Below are 19,638 nucleotides of genomic sequence, written 5' to 3' on the forward strand. Positions count from 1 at the left end.
GGCAAGGTGCATCTAGTTTGGGCAAGGTCCATCTCTTTTGTGCCAAACTCTCTGTACCTCATTTTCTGACTGGGAGAGTGACAAACAGCAGCAATAATTCCAAATGTCAACTGGCAGAGAGCCCTTGCTCCTACACATGCTCAGTCCCGACACAGTCACTTATCCCTGAGCGTAGGAGGTGTTCCATCCTTCATTCCACCTGCTCCATGTCGTTCCCAGCATGGAATTTGCTGCTTCCATGAGTGGGCAATTGAATTAATGACAATGTAACCACGACAATCTGCCTTGGGGGACCATTCGAACCCGAAATTCCAACTTTTCCCACACGTCTGCCCATCCGAGCTGCCTTTCTCAGAACAGCTGAAGTGGATCTGAGGTGTCAGTGGGATCCTGTGGCCATTAGGCCAGCACAGCAGGGCTGCCCTACAAAGATATGCTTGAGATACCCAGCAAAGCAGCAGGGGCACCGTGCTTGAACTTCACTTTGCATTTCAGCAGCAGCAGCCAAGCAGTTCGGATACCCGGAATAATGACAGTGGGATAATGAACTGGATGGGATGAGGAGAGGGAGGAGGAAGACCCACAGCATTCCTGCTTCTTCCATTGGTACTGAGCCAGGGGAATGCTGGTTTAGATATCATATTTGATAGTGCTGCATGTCCAAATACTGAAAAGCCCATTGATGTGAGTATTTACACACAGAAGGATAGTCTGGGAGAGCTGGGGGTGTCCAGCCTGGAGAAGAGAAGAGTCTGGAGACACCTTAGAGCCCCTTCCAGTGCCTAAAGGGGGCTTATAAAAAGGAGGCAGAGGGACATTTTATACAGGCAGATGGTGCCAGGAAAAGGGGAGTGGTTTTAAACTGACAGAGAGCAGGGTTAGATTAGATATTAGGAATAAATTCTTTACTCAGAGCATGGCCAAGCACTAGAACAGGTTGCTCAGAGCAGCTGTGGCTGCCCCTGGATCCCTGGAAGTGTCCAGGGCCAGGTTGGACATTGGAGCTTGGAGCAGCCTGGGATAGTGGGAGGTGTCCCTGCCCATGGCAGAAGGTGGAATGGAATGGGATGGGCTTAAATGTCCCTTCCCATTCAATTTTTTTTTGTGGTTCTGGGGTTTGCATTGGCTGATTTTTTTCTACAGACAATGGAGAGGGACTGGAGCTGCTTCAAGGGCATTGCTGAGCAGAAGGTTAAGACAGGTGAAACAGGGACCTTCTCCCACTCAGGAGAAACCAAAGATGAACTCCCCAGCTTGTCTGGTTTAACGTGGAGATGCAGATCCCTCACAAGGAATCTTTGTTGATCCCACAACCATTCTGAGTCTAGTCTAACTGGCTATGTGTCTGTGTGCAAAGCTGAGCTCTCCAGGGTGGGATGAAGCACTTTCTGTCATAGCCTGTCACGTTAAACACCATTGGAACCCAGGCTGATGTGATCCAACCCAGCAGACTGCGTTACCCTCGCGTTACGTGCTGGGAACACGTGCAATGTGTCAAGGCACTTAGTCAGACAAGGAAGTGATATAAATAAAATAAAACTCAGCTGTTCTCTTAGCATCTATTTCACTTTTCCGCTCGCAGTCGCAACTGGGGAGTAACTAATTCAGTCAGAACATCCCCAGCATGGATTTAGCACTGCTGCTGAAGTCCATGTCGTGCTACCACCACTCGCTTTCAAACCCCAGAACGAAAACACCAACTAAAATCACCTTTGGGAGGAAAAGACAAATGGAGCAGTTCCCAGACAGAGGAGCACATCACATCAGGAACCTGAGGTCTGCACCACGCCAATGCCCATTCAGAAAACATCCCAGTGGTTCTGTTACTCCAATTTACGCTGTGAATTGCGGATTTGCTTCCAGGTGAAATGGAGCTCAGTTGGCAGGTCTCTGTTTTAAAGCAGCCACAGAAAAAAAAGGAAAAATTGGGTCATTCCACTGCAAAAAAAAAAAAAAAAAAAAAATAGTCAGGCAGGGCCTGACCTCTGCCTTCATTTAAGGACCTGAATTTTACAAATTCATAGACAGGAACGTAAGAAAAAATATCCCGGCTCACCCCAAAGGTGTATCTTGTTCAGTGTCCTGCTCAAACACCCAAACAGACTTGGTGTGCTCTCCCAGCCTCCAGAAATTTGTGGATAATGAATTTTGTAAGTCTGAATTGCCACCTTAGTGTTTAATAACCTTTGGGGGGTTTATCACTCACGCTTCTCTGAGCTGCTGGGAAATTTCGGCACCCAACTCTTGCAGCAGGGAGTGTGAGGCCTTTCCTTCTCTGCTCTGAAGATGTCACCTCCTCATTTCACTCATGTTCCCTTAATTCTTGGCTTAAAAAGTCAGTGAACAACTGTTTCCAATTCACTTTCTCTGTGACCTTCATCTTTTTACAGATTTCTAACATAATTCTCCCTTTCCCCTTATTTTTTCCCCATTTCCCTACAGACAGAGACCCGTGGTACCTCTATGACCATTCCTGTTGTGGGAGCCATCCCATTGCTTCTCAACCTTCCCGTAATCTTTTCCAGCTCCACTTTATCCTTCCCAAGAGCAGGAATCCAGTGTTACACACAGTGTTCATGGCACACACAAAAACCAAGGAAATCTTGGCAAAATCACAGCTGTGTTGAGCTGCTGTGGCTGTCCAAGGATATGAAGGAGAGGGAATGGTGATAAATTGATCAGGAAAATAAAGTTGGAAAACACAGACAAGGGCTGAGGGCCCCCAGCTTCTCTAAGGACCACGAAAAATCATAAAAAAGCAGCTTAATGTCCCAGAATTTGTTTGCTAGGGAGGAATCTGTTGCCCTGATTAAGGACATTGCGTTGCTTGGCCACATTTGGTGTAAATTAGGATGTCTCTGGTGATATTGCAGAAGGCAGGAACACCTTCAGCACCTGGTCATTCATTTGCCAAATGTTCAGGGATTAGCAGAGGTTAAACAGACTCCATAAATGTCAGATGTCGACAGCACCAGTTCAGCAATAATAAACTTGAAGCAGAGGAAAGTTCCCTTAAAATATCAACCTTTCACCCAGCAGGGCTCATTTCAGGGTTTAAAAGATGCTGCACATTACTGGCCCATAAATAATGGTAATGAAAAGGTCAAGCAACCTGTTAGGAAAATCTCACTGCTCGCTGAATGAGCTTGGAAAATCACAAATGGGGTGAAAATCCAGTGTTGCAGCCCTGGTTCTTTTGTATCCAGTCTGTCCTAATTCACAGAGCTAAACCCCCTGTGTTTGCTCTGAAATTATCTTGAACTTGCAGTGGCTGCACCACGTGTACGAGTTGGGTCAGGCTAAATTTTTAACCAATTTTTCCTGATGAGATTAGCAGTGTCTTTCAGAAGGGAGTTTTGCTATTTAAAACATCTTTCTCTTTTATGGGAAATTTTTCAAAAAATTTTTAAAGAAGTATTTGATCTGGAGGCAAAAAAACCCCAAAACCCCAAAAAACAAACGAGCCAAGCAAGGACAAAAGGAAAGAAATGTAGTAAGGGAGATGGAGCACATGCCCCACCTGTATCTCATAACCCTTCGAGACTACAGCTGTGTATCATGGAACAAATGGCATCTCCTAATCCTCTTCTGACCATCAGACCACTTTAATTAGGGCAACGGAGCTGGGAAGGGGCTGGAGCCCCAGGAGCGGCTGAGGGAGCTGGGAAAGGGGCTCAGCCTGGAGCAAAGGAGGCTCCGGGGGGACCTTGTGGCTCTGCACAAGTCCCTGACAGGAGGGGGCAGCCGGGGGGGTCGGGCTCTGCTCCCAGGGAACAGGGACAGGAGAGAGGGAACGGCCTCAGGCTGGGCCAGGGGAGGGGCAGAGTGGGCATCAGGAAAATTCCTGCATGGAAAGGGTTGTCCAGCCCTGGCACAGCTGCCCAGGGCAGTGGTGGGGTTCCCTCCCTGAAAGTGTTCAAAAATTGTGTGGATGTGGCACTTGAGGACATGATTTAATGGTGACCACGGTGGTGGGTTGACAGTTGGACTCAATGATCTTTTCCAACCTTAACAATTCTATCATTCTGTGAATAAAAATAAATTACTCAATACAGAGAACCCAATATATTTTTCCCAACGCTGCCAGAAAGCAGCATCTCTTTTATTTTCTCTCCTTTTCCCCCTGTTGTTTCCAAACACTGAATATCTCTGGGAAAACAAGAAGCGGCTCAGAATTTACAGCAGGTTCTTTATTTTCCCCCTTAGATTGCAATAAAGATTAGGTAGGTCAGCGCTGTGCTGCTCAAAAGTTTATTTACTTCCCACTGTGATTTCTCCTTGAAAGAGTAAGGGCAGGGTAACCTTTGGATCTTCAAAAGCTCTGTCACTGCTGTGATTACTCCAAGAGAAATTTGTGTATTGTTGGGTTGGCAGCGAGCGTTCGATGCCGCCAGAGATTCCCGTTAATAGCTCAGGTGAGCCAAGAGGCTCCTTGGATGTTTCTATCCTGCATCTCATTAATTAATCTACTCCAGCCAGCTCTTCCTGATCCATTGTACATTCCCTGCTTATACAGCCTTATCGACCTGACCCTGGGGAAAATCAATTCTTGTAATCTATCTTATTACATTTAAATATATGTACAGAACTTGATAGAGTACAACAGCAGCGGGGCCTGGGAGAGGCACGGAAAAAACGTCTGGGAAGGGGGAGGAAAAGCCCTGCAGATCTGCCCCAATTTAGGGTTTTTCCAAGTTCAGGCCATGATAAACTAAGAACAAGGACTTAGGCAAAAGGGTCACGTTTATCTCACGTGAGGGGAAGCACAACCTGGGACAGACGTTCCCAGAAATCCCAGAAATCCCAGAAATCCATGGCACATCTGACCCTCCTGCTGCCTCCCCTGAGGAACCTTAAGTCTTTCAAGAGTCAGGCACTGATCTCTTCCCTCTGGTGGTCGGTGGCAGGATCCAGGGAATGGCTGGAGCTATGCCAGGGGGGTTTAGGTTGGATTTTAGGAAAGGTTCTTCCCCCAGAGGCTGCTGGGGCACTGAACAGGATCCCCAGGGAATGGGCACATTCCCAAAACTCCAGGAGTGTTTGGACAAGGCTCCCAGGGCTGGAGTGGGATGTCTGTGCAGGGCCAGGAGCTGGATCCTTGTTGATCCCTTCTAACTCAGTGTATTCCATGACTCTATGAAGAGCCCTTAGAGTTCATGCTTTCAACTCTGGATTTCCCTGCAATTTTGGTCAAAATACATTTTTAAAAGCAAACCCATTTTTCTTCATCACTTCAATAAAAAGCGCATCATTATCCTTCATTTGTTGTTATTAAATCTGTTTTCATATTTTAATAGAACTTGATTAGGTAAAGCAACCTGAATTTCCATGAAGATTGTTGTCCACAGAAGTTGTGGCTGCCCCTGGATCCCTGGCAGTGTCCAAGGCCAGGCTGGACATTGGGGCTTGGAGCAGCCTGGGACAGTGGGAGGTGTCCCTACCCATGGCAAGGGGTGGAACTGGATGGGCTTTAAGGTCCCTTCCAATCCAAACCATTCTGGGATTCTTTGATTAGGTTGACAAAAAAATACAAAAGGCCAAAAAAGCTGATCTGGGGATGTAAAGGACTCACTTTGATTTCTGGGAAAACCATGGTGGGATTCTTCTTGTAACATATCCTTGGGGGCAAGAAGGAGAATAAATAATCAGGAAGGGTTAGCATGGATTTACCAAGCATAAATCATTCCTGACCAGTTTAACCAGGGTCTCCATGGGGATGTTTTACAGGAGAACTGGAGAGAGTGGACAATGAGGCAGGATAGGTTCAGACTGGAAATAAGGACAAATTTTGATATGAGACTGGTCAGGCATTGGAAGAAGTTTCCCAGCGAGGCTGTGCAGTCTCCAAGGTGTGGATGGAGAAACCCTTGAGGAACCTGGATTCATCTTAAGGGTGATCCTGCCTGGAGCAGGAGGTTGGTTGAGACCTCCTCAGGTCTTTTCCCTCTGAATGTTCCTGTGAATCCACAGCTCTGAAAGACTGTGGGACTCTCTGAGACACAGCTGCTGCCACAAGGAGGATGTCAAAGCTCCATTTCTCCTCGCTGGACACACCAATTGTGAGCATTGCTCTGCTCTGACTTGAGGGATGGAGATGAGGAGCTCAGAGTGGCAACCAAAATTTACTGCTGGGTGAGCAGAGGTGATGCCAGACTGCAGAGAAACTTTGGCTGCTGCTGTCCAGGACAAAAGGATGACATATGGATAACTGGAAGTAGGAATTACATCCAAAAGGGAGAGGATTGATTCTATTTTCTTTATTTTGACTTTCAGGAAGTGAGGTGGGAAGCAGAACAGACCCATCAAGGAATCAGAAGTTGATGTGCAGACACCACAAAAACCCAGAGAGTTGGGTACATTGAGGCTGATTTGTAGAACAGTTGGAGCTGTTGATATGAGCTGATTTTTTGTTGAAAAGAAGTGAATGCCTTTAAAAGTGGCCAATAAAAGCCCTGGGGATTATCCATCTAAGGAAAGGCAGCACAGAGTGCTCGTGTCCAGCGTTGCCCCATTTTTCCTATGTGTTCATTTGAGATGGAAAATGGGTGAGTTCACCCCACCAAGCTGAATCCAGCAAAGCCTTCCTGTGACCCAGAACCATCCATGAATGGACAGAAATGGGTGCAAGTGCCCCAAAAATAATGTGAAAACACCATTTTCTAATGGAAATCTGCACAGCCTTCTCCTTTTTGCCCCTCTCCTTTGTTTTTCCTTCCTAAGCCGACTTCAGAGAGAAGGGACAGGAGGATGTAAAGCCTTGCTCTGGCTGCCTTCCCTCTGACAACAGAGGCAATGACAAATCCGAGATGCTGCCAGCCCTCCTTCAAGGGCTGGATTGATGTCCCTGCCTCATGCTCAGACCCAGCTGGGAGAAGGGGAATTAGGCCTTGTCTTTCAATTACTGCTGTTTTGCTCAGGGCCGCACATTGAAGCCTCCCAGCGGAGAAGTCCCTCTTACCGCTTATAATCTCTGGATTGTATTTGAAAATAAAGCTTTTAATTAAAACTGGCATTTCTCAGCTTCCCACTGGCAGCCAACATCTGCCTGCGAAGGAATATCTTTTGTGACACTTGTGGTACAGAAGCCCAGTGTTAAAGAGAGTAAATAATTCCCCTCTCTCCTGCCAGCAGACGAGACGTGCGAGACGAGCTCCTCCGCACTTTGGGCCATGAAAGACCCCTTGGCATTTCCCAGCAGCCAGGGGGTTAATCCAGTGACCTGGCTGGACTCCAGCTTGAGTGATCTCTGTCTCAAATCCCCCACCCCGCAGTTCCAGGGTGATATAATCCCCTGTTCTGTCATTAGAGAATCAGAGAATCACAGAATATCCTGAGTTGGAAGGGCCCACAAGGATCATCCAGTCCAGCTCCTGGCCCTGCACAGACACCCCAACAATCCCACCCTGAGAGCGTTGTCCAAATGCTCCTGGAGCTCTGGCAGCCTTGGGAATGTGCCCATTCCCTGGGGAGCCTGTTCAGTGCCCCACCACCCTCTGGATAAAGAACTTTTCCCCCGATATCCAACCTAACACAGTTCCCCGGGAGCTGTTGATGCACAGAGTTAAATGGATCTCGGTTGGCTCGTGCACAACAGCCTTTCCTAGGTGGGCTCTTCCCCAAAATAATGCCAAGGCATCTCTTCCCAACTCCAAGATGCTGCCCCTGCTCTGAAGACAAACCTTGTGAAAAATGTCACCCCCAAAGCAATATTTTGGCAGAGTTTTCAGCAGCTGACAGGGACCATTTCAAACGCTGCAACCTCAGTAATACCAGAACACTGCCTGCATTGTCGCACTTAATTAACACCCAAGGATGAAGAGAATCTTAACAATTTTGGCAACGTTCTTTAAGGACTTGAACTGCACAATGACACAATTGAATCCTCTTCTGACATCTTTTAAATGTGATGTGAATCTTTTTGTGTTCAAAGTGGGGATCTTGACATGTAAGTTAATTTTATTATGCCTCTCCTGAGGGCAAGGGTTTTTCCTCTGCTCACAGTTGCATATTCTGATGTGGGGTAATCGTCTCTCCTCCTCCTCCCTGCACTTCAGGCACTTTATGTACCAAATCTGTCATGTTCAGAATAATCCCAGTGAAGGAGAATGGGGAGAGGGCAGATGGAAATGACTTATAGACAATATCCCTGATAGTCACATTAGAGTCATCTGCGCTCTGACTTTTACAAGTTTCACGATATCCTAGAATTCCATCAAACAAAAAACCAAAAAAGAAAAAAAAATCCCCAAACCCAGGTGGGAAATGGTGATGATACAACAACAGATGATAAAAATCAACATCAATTATCCTCCAGCACTGGCAACCCTGGAGTCATGAAAGTCAAGGAAAAACAATAAATAGAAAACAAATGTGGCCTCAGGAGTTTGTTCATAAATTTCCATGGCAATAGGGCTGCATGTTCCCAAACCTGGAATCACCTCAAATCAGATATTAAAGCTCAGAATCATCTCTGCTAATGCACCATTTCTGTCTGATACAACTGACATCACCCTGTAAATACTTTATGTTTTCAGCAGCTTTTCCCCTCCCATCATTAAATATTTAACAGTTCTAAATTACTGTTGGGTTGTTTGGGTGTAGCTGCTTGGGCCATGGACTGAACTGTGCAGATGAGAGGTAATTGTTTATCAGTTACACATTGAGGAAGGACATCTTGTGTTTCCTTCTCCAGTCCCTGTTATCATACACCCTCTTTTATCAAGATTGTGGCTGCCCCTGGATCCCTGGCAGTGTCCAAGACCAGGTTGGACGGAGCTTGGAGCACCCTGGGGTAGTGGAAGGTGTCCCTGCCCATGGCAGGGGGTGGATCTGGATGGGCTTTCAGGTCCCTTCAACCCAAACATTTCCATGAATCTGTGATTTCACTTTTCCATCTCTTCTCCTGACACTTCCTGCTGAGTGGACACATTTGCAAAAGAGAAAATGTTCCTCCAAATTCAACTGTAGCAAAATGTGGCCTGTGGCCTGTTCTGGGATAATCTTGACCCCCCAAAAATGTCTGGTTTGGGCACTTCCCAAGGAAGAATTACATTCTCCACAGGCTCTTTTGAAAAATCTCACCCTCTAAAGCATTTTAGGCCCTTGAACAACAAATGTGACAGAAGTGGACATTTCCCTGTGGGATGTGAGGCCTCAGGCCTCGGCTGTCTTTCAGTCAGGGTCATTTAATTAATCCAGCCCCGTTCTGCTGCCCTCAGGATGTTCTGCCTCCAGAGCAGGGCCTTGCCACGGCTGCTCTGTGCATGTGCTGGACAACCATTAAAAGATAAGAACTGCAATCCAAATTTGTATAAAGATCTGAATAGACAGGGCCCAAGTTGCATGAAAGAAAGAAAAGCACAATCAGCATTTGTACTACTGAAAAAAAGCAGTCACGAGGTCTAAATCTTTGCACAGGCTCGGTCATCTGTGGCTGTGGCACTTCTGCAAGTTCCCTGATTGACTGGCAGTGAAAATCAGAGCTGAGGACTGGCCTGAACCTGCTTTGTGAGGCGGAAAATGAATGTTGGAGTAAAACTTGTCAAATACTTTGGTTACAAGGGAGTAGGAACAAATCACTCTTACCTTTCTTCCTATTTACAGGTAGAAAATCTCTGCAAAACTCCCTGCAGGAAAGATGTCCTTACAAGACTGGGCTGGAAAATGAACAGAGACCTGAAACAGATCTTGGATCTTCATCAAAATTGTTTATATTTTAAAATTGAATCTCCAGATCCAAAGCTGCCAGTGCTTCAGAGTCTGGGCTGAAACTGCACCCTGATAGATGGGATTTTGGCCATCATTTGCAGAAGTCTGTGGACTGACCCAACACCAAAAGGTCTCAGCTAGAACAGCTCTGGACTTGCTGAGCTGGGTGTCCCTTTGACCACAAATATCCCCTGAACAAGGGCCTTGTGCCTGAGCTCAGCACTGAGGACACCCCTATGGCCACTGCCCAGCAAACTCCAGCCCTGGGTGGGGATGGGGGGGATGGACACACCCCTGGGGACACCCAGAAGTGAGGAGGAATTCCCCCATGGACATCACACCCCTGCAGGGAAGAGCTCAGGGTGGTGGCCACCCTCCATAAAGCAGAGTTTGGAAGGAGAACTAGGGGTTTTGCATTTTTGTTATCTTAGGGCTGAGATCTCAGAAAGCTCTGTCCCTTTTCCCTTGGAGAATAATTCCCAGCTCTGATTTGGATTTTGCCAGGTACAGATCAAGGGTATCTCAGAGCATCTGTCTTTGACTTGGCTGAATCAGTAATACCAGACCCTTGTCTTGCTGAGCAGAATTTTCTATTAGAGGGAGGAGTGTTATTAAGAAAACGTTCAGCTCCTGATATTCCCAAGGGAATTAAACACCTCTCTCACCTCTCTCACATCTCAGCAGCCCTGCAGGCTGAGCAGATGCAGGAATTTTACTGCCCTTGGGAACAATCTTTCCCTGAGAACAAAACCCAACAAACTGTAATTTGGCAGCCAATGTCATCTCCAGCATAATCAAGTATTGACTTAATTAGAAACCCTTTTAAGTGATGCATTGGGAGAAAAACACATTTTTTTTTTCAAAGTATTCCTCATTTGTAATTATTATTTCACTTGTGAATCTTCCACACTCCATTGAAAATGCCATATGGAAAACAAATTAGTTTGCTACAGTGACTAATGTTTATTGCCACTGCTGCTCTGAAGTTTGGGGCCAAGTTTTTAAATCATCAGTCCTTTCTCTGGCAAAAGTGCCGGAGAAATCGGTGTGGATGAGTGAAGTGTGGAGAGAAGTAGGAGCAAGACTCCAGGGAACAGCAGCATGTCCCACCTGGGCACTGAGAGTAATCCAGGAATTTCTGAGCAGGCAGTTCTTTATTTCAGCAGCTGCCTAAAAATGTTGGATGTGCTAAATAGGAGAGAACTGAAATGCTGCTGCTTTCTCTGAGAGAGGGATAATATTCCTGGGATGCTGGTTTTGGGAAGGTTATTAGGAGCTGCACGGCCATGCAAGGCATTTGCACCTTTCTTTAGCTGAGTCCCTCCACTTGGAATAATATAATAAATATAATATGATAGAATGTATATAATTAAGACAATAGAATGCATTTTGCTGGTACTGCCCCTGTCATTCCAGGCTCGAGTATCTCCATTTCTCTTGGCTCTCCCCTGATCCTTCAGGATAACACTGAGTGTTTTTTTCCCCCTCACATTATTCTTCCCCTTCATTTAAGTGTAGGCATTGCTTTCACAGCACAATGACTTCCAGGGTTATCCTGCTTCCCTTTTTTGAAGCCTGGCCACAAGCTGGACTGTCTCCCACCTTCTGCTGCATGTTCCATGTGCTCTGTCCTGTTTCCAAACCATCAGGAATACAAGGAGCTCCTCTGTCAGGAAAATTTGGCCTTACACTGCTCGCTCACTCAGGTAGAAGTGATTGGCTCTCCTTCCAGCCATGTCCAGGTTATTGCAATAACCATAAAAAATGGGATTTCACTTTTCCTTTCAAATTCTTCCTGTGGAGTTGGAAGGGACCATCTGGATCCGAGCACGCAAAGCCGGCAAGAGTTTTTTGGCTCCCGTGCTCTGGGGATTTAATGGAAGTTCTGATCAAAGTTTCCATGGCAGAGTCCTGCATGAGCAAGCTCTGTTCCTAATGGCCATATGGAATTCCCATTGGAGAGGTGGCATCTGGAGGATGCCAATAGGATGTGTTTTAATAAAAATGAGGATTGGGAATGCGGAGTGGAGAGGAGGGAGAAGTGAAACACTTCGTCATCCAAGGACAGGAGCACAAAGTCTTGGAGAATGTGGGAGCTGCTCAGGACTAAGGACTCCAGGGTTTGGACTGTTTGTATCATCATTAGGTATTATTTATTACTAATAATATATTAATCACTGCTTGGAGGACAGGACAGTTGGCAGCAGTGACTCTATTAGCCAAAATTATGAGTGTTTCAAAACACCATCTGTTGCTGGTTACCTCGAAGCACGAAAATAGAAACCCAATTTACATACTGGACTCTGCTGAGGACACACTGCTGGGCACAGGCTCCGTGATTGAGAAGGAATTTGCTTCTTGCTGTTCCCATTCGTGTCTGTCTGGACCTCCTGCCTCCCTCTTCCAATGGATTCTGATGCTCTTGTCAGCTTCTGCATCTCTGCAGTGTGGAATCACTTATTTACTAACCCTAGACAGAAATATAGGACAAAGATGTTCCCAATTATCACAGGTGACCACATCATATGGAGGGAAAAGCGCTCTGCTGCTGCTATCTCAGAAATCTTTGGAATAAAGGAAATATGTAAATTTAAGCTTCCCATTCAGGACTAAAATCCCACATTAAAAACATACAGGACACAACACACGTCCTTTAACAGGAAACACTGTTAATGTGGCAAAGCACTTGAAAATTAGGGAATGCCAGATTGATTGTTGCCATGGAGAAGTCCTTGAGAGCATTAATCACTGCCTGGAGAGCTGGGATTGAAGAGTGTGCAGGAAATAAAGCATGTGGCCCCAGGATGTGGACACAAACCCCTCCCATGGCTGCTCATCAGAGCCACCCCATTATCCTGGGCACGGAAAGGATGTGTCCTGCAGGAGGAATCTCTGTGGGATCAGGTATTTAACATTCCACCAGCACAGGCACAGCAAGGGATCAGCAAATGGTCCCCTGCAGGGTCAGAGACCTTGTGGAGCACACCTCGGAGTTGGAAATAAACGTGGAGCAGGGATGGGATTGGGATGGGCATCACACCAAGTGTCCAGAATACTCCACAGCGCCCATCTCCTCAGAGTGTAACCCCTGAGGAGCTCCCAGCTCTGCCAGGGGTTGTGTGATCTCGAGCCAGACACCCTCCTGCTCTGTGCCTCACTTTTTGTACCTGCAAAATAGGGATAAAGGTGCTTCACTTTCCAAATGCCTTTGTGAGCCAAATGTTATTCAATATCAATTATTGATTTATATTTATCTATTATATGGGTGTACTTCTCAGTGTAAATTAAAGCTTTTTGAAACTATAATCATAGAAACACAGAATGGGTTGGGTTGGAAGGGACCTTAAAGCCCATCCAGTGCCACCCCTGCCACGGGCAGGGACACCTCCCACTGTCCCAGGCTGCTCCAAGCCCCAATGTCCAGCCTGGCCTTGGGCACTGCCAGGGATCCAGGGGCAGCCACAGCTGCTCTGGGAATTCCATCCCAGCCCCTCCCCACCCTCCCAGCCAGCAATTCCCAATTCCCAATCTCCCATCCAGCCCTGCCCTCTGGCACTGGGAAGCCATTCCCTGTGTCCTGTCACTATCTGCCTGTGCAAAAGGTCCCTCTCTATCTCTTTTCATAAATCCCCTTTAGGCCCTGCAAGGGGCTTTAAGGTTTCCCCAGAGCTTTTTCTTCTCCAGGTGAAGACCTGCAGCTCTCCCAGCCCTTGGAACATCTCTGTGGCCTCTTCTGGACTCCAACAGATCCACATCCTTGTGCCAGAGGTCCAAGACCTGACACAGCACTCCAGGTGGGGGTCACACAACTGCATTTTGGGTGTCTGTCTTTGTTTCCCTCTCCCTGCTTTGTTACTTCTTCCCCATTCCAGCTGATTAAAAAAGATCCGTCTCTTTCACTGCCCTTTCATGTGAGCATTGGCTGCCCTTTGCTCACCACTCAGGTTTAATATTCCCAAATTTTATTAACCAGTTATTTACAAACTGCCAAATCAAACAGATTAGCAAGCAAGACTCAAAACAAGACAAAAGATCCTGTGTTAGTGTCTGGCTGAGTAAATAATCTGCTTGGGTCATGCATAATTAATCAGTTTGCTGTTTCACCATTCCTGATCATCCTGGCAAATAACACACAACTCTGGGTTTTGCTTGGATTGCCTCTGTCGCACACATGAGCAGTTGTCTGCAGGATTTCTTCCAGAAAGGAAAAGAGCAAATTTCACAGAACAAACCTCTGGAGAAGCTGGCGACCTCCCCACACAAACCTGAGAGCACTGGGCTGTGCAAGTGGAACATTAGAGATAAAAACCTTGCCCAAAAGAGGATCAAACATCTGCAGAAACATGGCACGATCCAGCTTTCCCCAGTACCTGGCCACAACAGCTGCTATGGACAAAAATATTCAGTTTTGGTTGGTTTATTTTATCTTAATAAGAATCTAATTAGGAAAATAATTTAGAAATATGCTGAGTTTTAATCTGTTAGATATGCTGGGGCGCCAGCAAAGGCACAAGGTTGTGCCAAAGGAAAGGACAACAGAAGTTCTTTTCCACATTGATTCCCATAATCTTTTTTTATGCTGTTTTCCCATTTTCAGCTCATCATGGAAGCGCCACTGTTCCCTCCCTGTCAGAGTGAGGCAAACTCAGCCATGGACCAGAGATTTCATCCAGCTCACACTGAAGGCTCCAGCCTCGGTGGGAGGAATTGGGGTGACAGGATGCTTTGCAGTATCTGAGTCGCAGCCAGCTCCCATTTCTGGGAATCTCAGAATCCCAGGATGGTTTGGGTTGAAGGGACCTTAAAGCCCATCCAGTGCCACCCCTGCCATGGGCAGGGACACCTCCCACTGTCCCAGGTTGCTCCAAGCCCCAATGTCCAACCTGGCCTTGGACACTTCCAGGGATGCAGGGGCAGCCACAGCTGCTCTGGGAAACCTCTGGCAGTGTCCCCATGTTCAGAGCAAAGAATTTTTTCCTAAAATCACATCTTTAGCATAGACTGAGGCGTCTGACACCAGCAGTAAGACAGGACAGTTCCCCTAATTCCCTCTGCTGCTCCCACAGGATGTCCCCAACCTGATGTCAGCAGACACCTGAGTTTTCAGAGCAGTGCAAGAGTCTGTTCCTTGTCTGGATCTTCCACGTGCCCATGATATGCAGATTAATTGATGATTTTGAAATCCTTGGCAGGATTTTTAACACCAGTGGAGGTGATCAGTTAATCCACTTTGCCCTCCTGCCACGACGTTTCCTTCCCCTGCCAACACTCCTGAAGGAGACCCTGCTCCAGGCACCCAGGGAGAACACAGAGGATTTACTTTTCCTTCAGGTTTGTCCCAAATCCTTGCAGATATGTGTCATAAAATGAATTTCTCCTCCTTTAACACCCATCCTCTGTTACACTTCCTTCTGTGAGGTTGAAAACTCCAATATTTCCTCCTTGTGGAAGCGTTTCAGCTCTGTAATCAACCCATCAGTCATCTTTCAGTCAAGGCAGAAGCACTGAACTCCCTGCCTCACTGTCAAGCTTTATTTCAACCACTGAGTTGTTTCCTGGACTCGTATCCACACTGCACCTACCTCTGGAACACATTTGTGGGGCAGAATGTCATCAGTGGTGTCCCTCATGCTGCACTCAGAGGGAAATTCTCCTCCTTCAATTAGTCACCATTCTCCCGAATTGTTTAATCTCCTCTTTAATTATTATGGCACTTCAACAACGGAGCTGTCAGCCTGTTGGAAAATTTACTATTGGAAAAGCAAACAGTGTCAGTGGAGTAACCTGGATGGCAAATAGAGGACTTTTCCCTGCTGATTCCCACAGCCTGTGTCTTGTTTAAAGCTCCTATAATGAGCTGAAGGAAATACAGGCACATTTCAATTAAAGAACCACGATCTCCCTGGGGAAAGCTCTCCAAGAAAATTGTGTAAAGAAACAATCTGCCTGTTCTCCATTTTGGGTTTGGATACATGAAATTAAGGTCTCTTGAAAAATAAAATATTTCTGGCATTAGGCAATGTGGAAAAAAGTGATGTTGAGCCATTTTCCTCTAATAAAGTTTAGGCCACTGGATTTAACCAAGGGTTTAACTTTCCCCCAAAGATCAACCCTAAGATTGAGGCTCAAATTTCCCTGTGGAAATGGAGGGGTTTCAGTGAATGAATATCCAGGACTGCTAAGAATTGTTTTTCCTTTTGAACAGTAAACTACTAAAAACTCTGAAGAGTTTTACATGAACCCTACTCCATTTTTAAGCTGCATTCTACACAATTTTTAGGTGGCATCCTACACCATTTTGAAGTCTCCTACTTAGTTTATGAGCTGCTGTTTCACAGTGTGTTGGATGATGTGTTGGGCAGGCAGGACAGGCTGTAACATAGGAAAAAAGTCTATTTTAGTAGCAGTGCAGGTGGTGTCCCACCATGGGAGGACTCTTCTCACACCTGCTGGAAGGACTGGGAATGGGATTCAGCACAAGAGCAGCCTGGAAGCAGAAGGATCCCTTCATCCTACTAATAAATAAAGAGACAAGGCACAAAAAGTTTAATTACAGGAGGGTTAAGACTGCTAGTATTTGTATCCAAGCAAGTATTTGGATCCTGATTTTTTCAGACTGCCTTCCCTCTCTTGCTGGGGGACAGTAAAGGCTTCCCCATCCTCTGTGACTTCGGAGCTTTTCTCCACATGCTCCCTCCAGGAGATCCCACCTTGCACATTGGAAAAGTAATTTCTCTTCTAATTTTTCCTTTCTCTTCTTTCCCTCTTGTGCCTTTTTCCTGGTGGCCAGACCACCCCTGGGCTGAGCCTGATTTCCTCAGCAATGTCCATGTCCCTGTGGACATCCAACCCCTCCCAGTGACTCTTCCACGTTTCCATGGAGCTCACCACAACCATGCTCCTCTTTCCCATGTGCTCCCATGTGCAGACTCTGCCTGGCCTTCCTGGCTGCTGAGGAAGCACAAAAAATAAACAGAAATATCAGAGAATGTTTTCCAGAGAGGAATTCTGCAGTTCAGCCCCCACAAACAAACAAACAAACAAACAAACAAACAAAAACAACTGAGGGAAGGAGGGAGGCGTTTAATGATGCGGTGAAAAAGTGAATATTAACTGAGATAACTTCAAATCTCTCTCTCTGTCCAGACACAGCAGAAAGGACAGATAATGATCAAAAGCCTGATGGTGAAAGGGAAGCTCCCAAGCCTCACGACTCAACACCAGGAGCGAGGCCAGCAACTCTCAGTGTAAGTCCCAAGCCCTTGATGCTCCCTGCAGGAAGCTCTCGGATGTGTCCTGGATGATGCTCCAGCCCAGCCACGTTCTCTGATGAAAAATTCCACAGGGGCAGAGCCTGGTGAAGGTCAGGGAACATTTCAGCTGACAGTGATGTTAAACATTAAATCCTCCTGCTTTTGTGCTGGAGCAGCTGGAGCCCAGCTCCGTGCACAGCCCTGCCCTCCTGGATTTACCCCGGCACAGGTGACCACCCCTGACAGGCAATCCCTGTCCTCAGGGATCACCTGAACCACAGAGCCCTTTGTGGTGTCCAATCCAGTCCAGTCCATCCACTCTGCTGCAAACATCCACTTAAAAATGCATTTAGGAAGTGCCTTGGTCGTTTTTGTGTGCTAACAAGATGAAAACCCCAATACACAAAGTGCTCTGTATGACCACAACCATCTTAATTTATATTTTATTTGTACTGAGGAACGGATGAGGAGTCATCCCTAAAGGTGGTTCAGGTTTTGGGTGTTGGAATGAAGCTCAATTTAAGACTAGAGGACCTTTATCTGTGCTTGGGAATGTCAGGTTTATTCACAGAGTCCTTGCTTGGAATGGATCAAATCAGGTCCTTCTTTTTTGGTTACTCATTCAGTAATTAGGCCTGAGTTCATCAGCTGAAGAGAAAACACAGATAAGAAACGTTTGGGAAAGAATTTTTATTGCTCCAAAGATTTAATATTCAGACATTATAGACTTGAGTAAATTCTAATTGTGTTTCTAACTCTACATTTAATAAATGGACCATGGAAAAGGAAAGGAAAAAAAGGTCTGTGAGCAGTGGGAGGAAAAAACAGGAAATGAGACCATGAATCAAATCTGGTCTTGGAGATGACAGTCGGGCTGGCTACAAATCCCACAGCTCACTTGCTGGTGATGGGAACCACACCAGTCAGATAAAAGGATATCAACATAAATAATCACAGATTAATGTGACATTATGTTAATATATCACACGTTGAAGTCCACAGGTAAATCCAAGGGTCCTGCATGTAACACACTAAGCACTGAACTCACCTTTTCTTTTTTTTTTGCTCAGAGAAAGAAAAATTCATTGTAGATCAGAGTGTGAACCTGACAAGAACTGAAGCTTGTGCCAACAGCACCAACAGCAGCAGGGTTTGGCACAGCAGGGCTGGGCGCCAAGGTCCTGCACAAGGGTCAGGGCAATGCAAGCACAAATCCAGGCTGGGGGGAGAATGGATGGGAGCCCTGGGAGAAGGACTTGGGGGTGTTGGTGGGTGAGAGCTGGACCTGCCCTGGATGGGCACTGAGAGCCAGAATCTCCATGGGCAGCAGGGGAAGGGGGGGATTCTGCCCCTGTGCCCCTCTCAGGTGAGACCCCACCTGCAGAGCTGGATCCAGCCCTGGGAACAATATCAGGAGGACCTGGAGCTGCTGGAGAGAGTCCAGAGGAATCCATGGAGCTGCTCCCAGGGCTGGAGCCCCTCTGCTCTGGAGCCAGGCTGGGAGAGCTGGGAATGTTCCCCTGGAGAAGGGAAGGCTCCAGGGAGAGCTGAGAGCCCCTTGCAGGGCCTAAAGGGGCTCCAGGAGAGCTGCAGAGGGACTGGGGCCAAGGGCTGGAGGGCCAGGAGCCAGGGAATGGCTTCCCAGTGCCAGAGGGCAGGGCTGGATGGGAGATTGGGAATTGGGAATTGCTGGCTGGGAGGGTGGGGAGGGGCTGGCACAGGGTGCCTGGGAAAGCTGTGGCTGCCCCTGGATCCCTGGAAGTGTCCAAGGCCAGGTTGGATGGGGCTTGGAGCAGCCTGGACGGGGCTGGGAGCAGCCTGGGATAGTGAGAGGTGTCCCTGCCCATGGTGGGGGTGGCACTGGATGGGCTCGAATGTCCTTTCCATCCCAAACCATCCCTGACTGTCTGCATGAACTGAAGATACATTCCACAATTTACTCACAGAATCCCATTTCCAGCAGAAGGCTCCGTGTTCCATCCCACAGGAAAGAGCCATTTCCACACTGTGAGACCTTGCAGACGTTGCTGCAACGTTCAGGGCTGCTAAGGAGGAACCAAGGAACCATCCCAGCCCTTCCATGCTGAACATTTCCATGGAGTGACCACCAAGGGATCGCTGGCAAAGTCACACGGTGGAACGAGCTCAGCGTGACAGTGACTGAGCAGGACAATCCTCCACAGAACAAAACCTGACAGCAGGAGTGCAATGAGCCGTGAGCACCTCACCTATCCAGGGTTTCCATGGCATTTTTCAGTTCCTGACACAAGAGCCTGAAATTTAATAGTGAGTGGTTCCTGGGCTCATTAGGATTTATTTGGGAATGCCTGGCAATGCTGTCCTTCAGTACTGCTTGAGTACATCAGAAAAACTGAGTATTGAGTGGTAGGAGGAATATTTCTGCCACAATGGAGTATGTGCAGAGAAGGACAAAGTGGATTGGACAAGAGCGTTGTGTTTTAACAAAGAATCAGATCTTTATAAACTGGCCATAAAAATGGAAAATGTGGAAAATTTGCACATGGCAGCCTAAAAAGTGAAAGCTTTTAACCTAAAAATAAAATAACAATAACAATAATAATAATAATGATAATGATAATAATAACCTCACCCTTCTATTGGGCACTGGTGAGACCACACCTCAATTCCTGTGTTCAGTTCTGGGCTCCTCAGCTCA

The 19,638-nt window shown here is 46.8% G+C and overlaps 1 long non-coding RNA gene across 1 annotated transcript; it reads right to left on the minus strand.

The window, feature by feature from the left end:
• Window positions 1–1,813: 1,813 nt before the first annotated feature.
• LOC138104521 (uncharacterized) lies at window positions 1,814–15,534 on the minus strand. Its single transcript, XR_011148092.1, has 3 exons — window positions 15,291–15,534; window positions 12,006–12,178; window positions 1,814–1,890 (listed from the first exon to the last, which is right to left on the minus strand). It is a non-coding gene; the product is annotated as an uncharacterized lncRNA (long non-coding RNA).
• Between the last annotated feature and the right edge of the window lie 4,104 nt (window positions 15,535–19,638).

The sequence above is a fragment of the Aphelocoma coerulescens genome, chromosome 1A, assembly GCF_041296385.1.
Source record: "Aphelocoma coerulescens isolate FSJ_1873_10779 chromosome 1A, UR_Acoe_1.0, whole genome shotgun sequence".
Classification (NCBI taxonomy): Eukaryota; Metazoa; Chordata; class Aves; order Passeriformes; family Corvidae; genus Aphelocoma; species Aphelocoma coerulescens.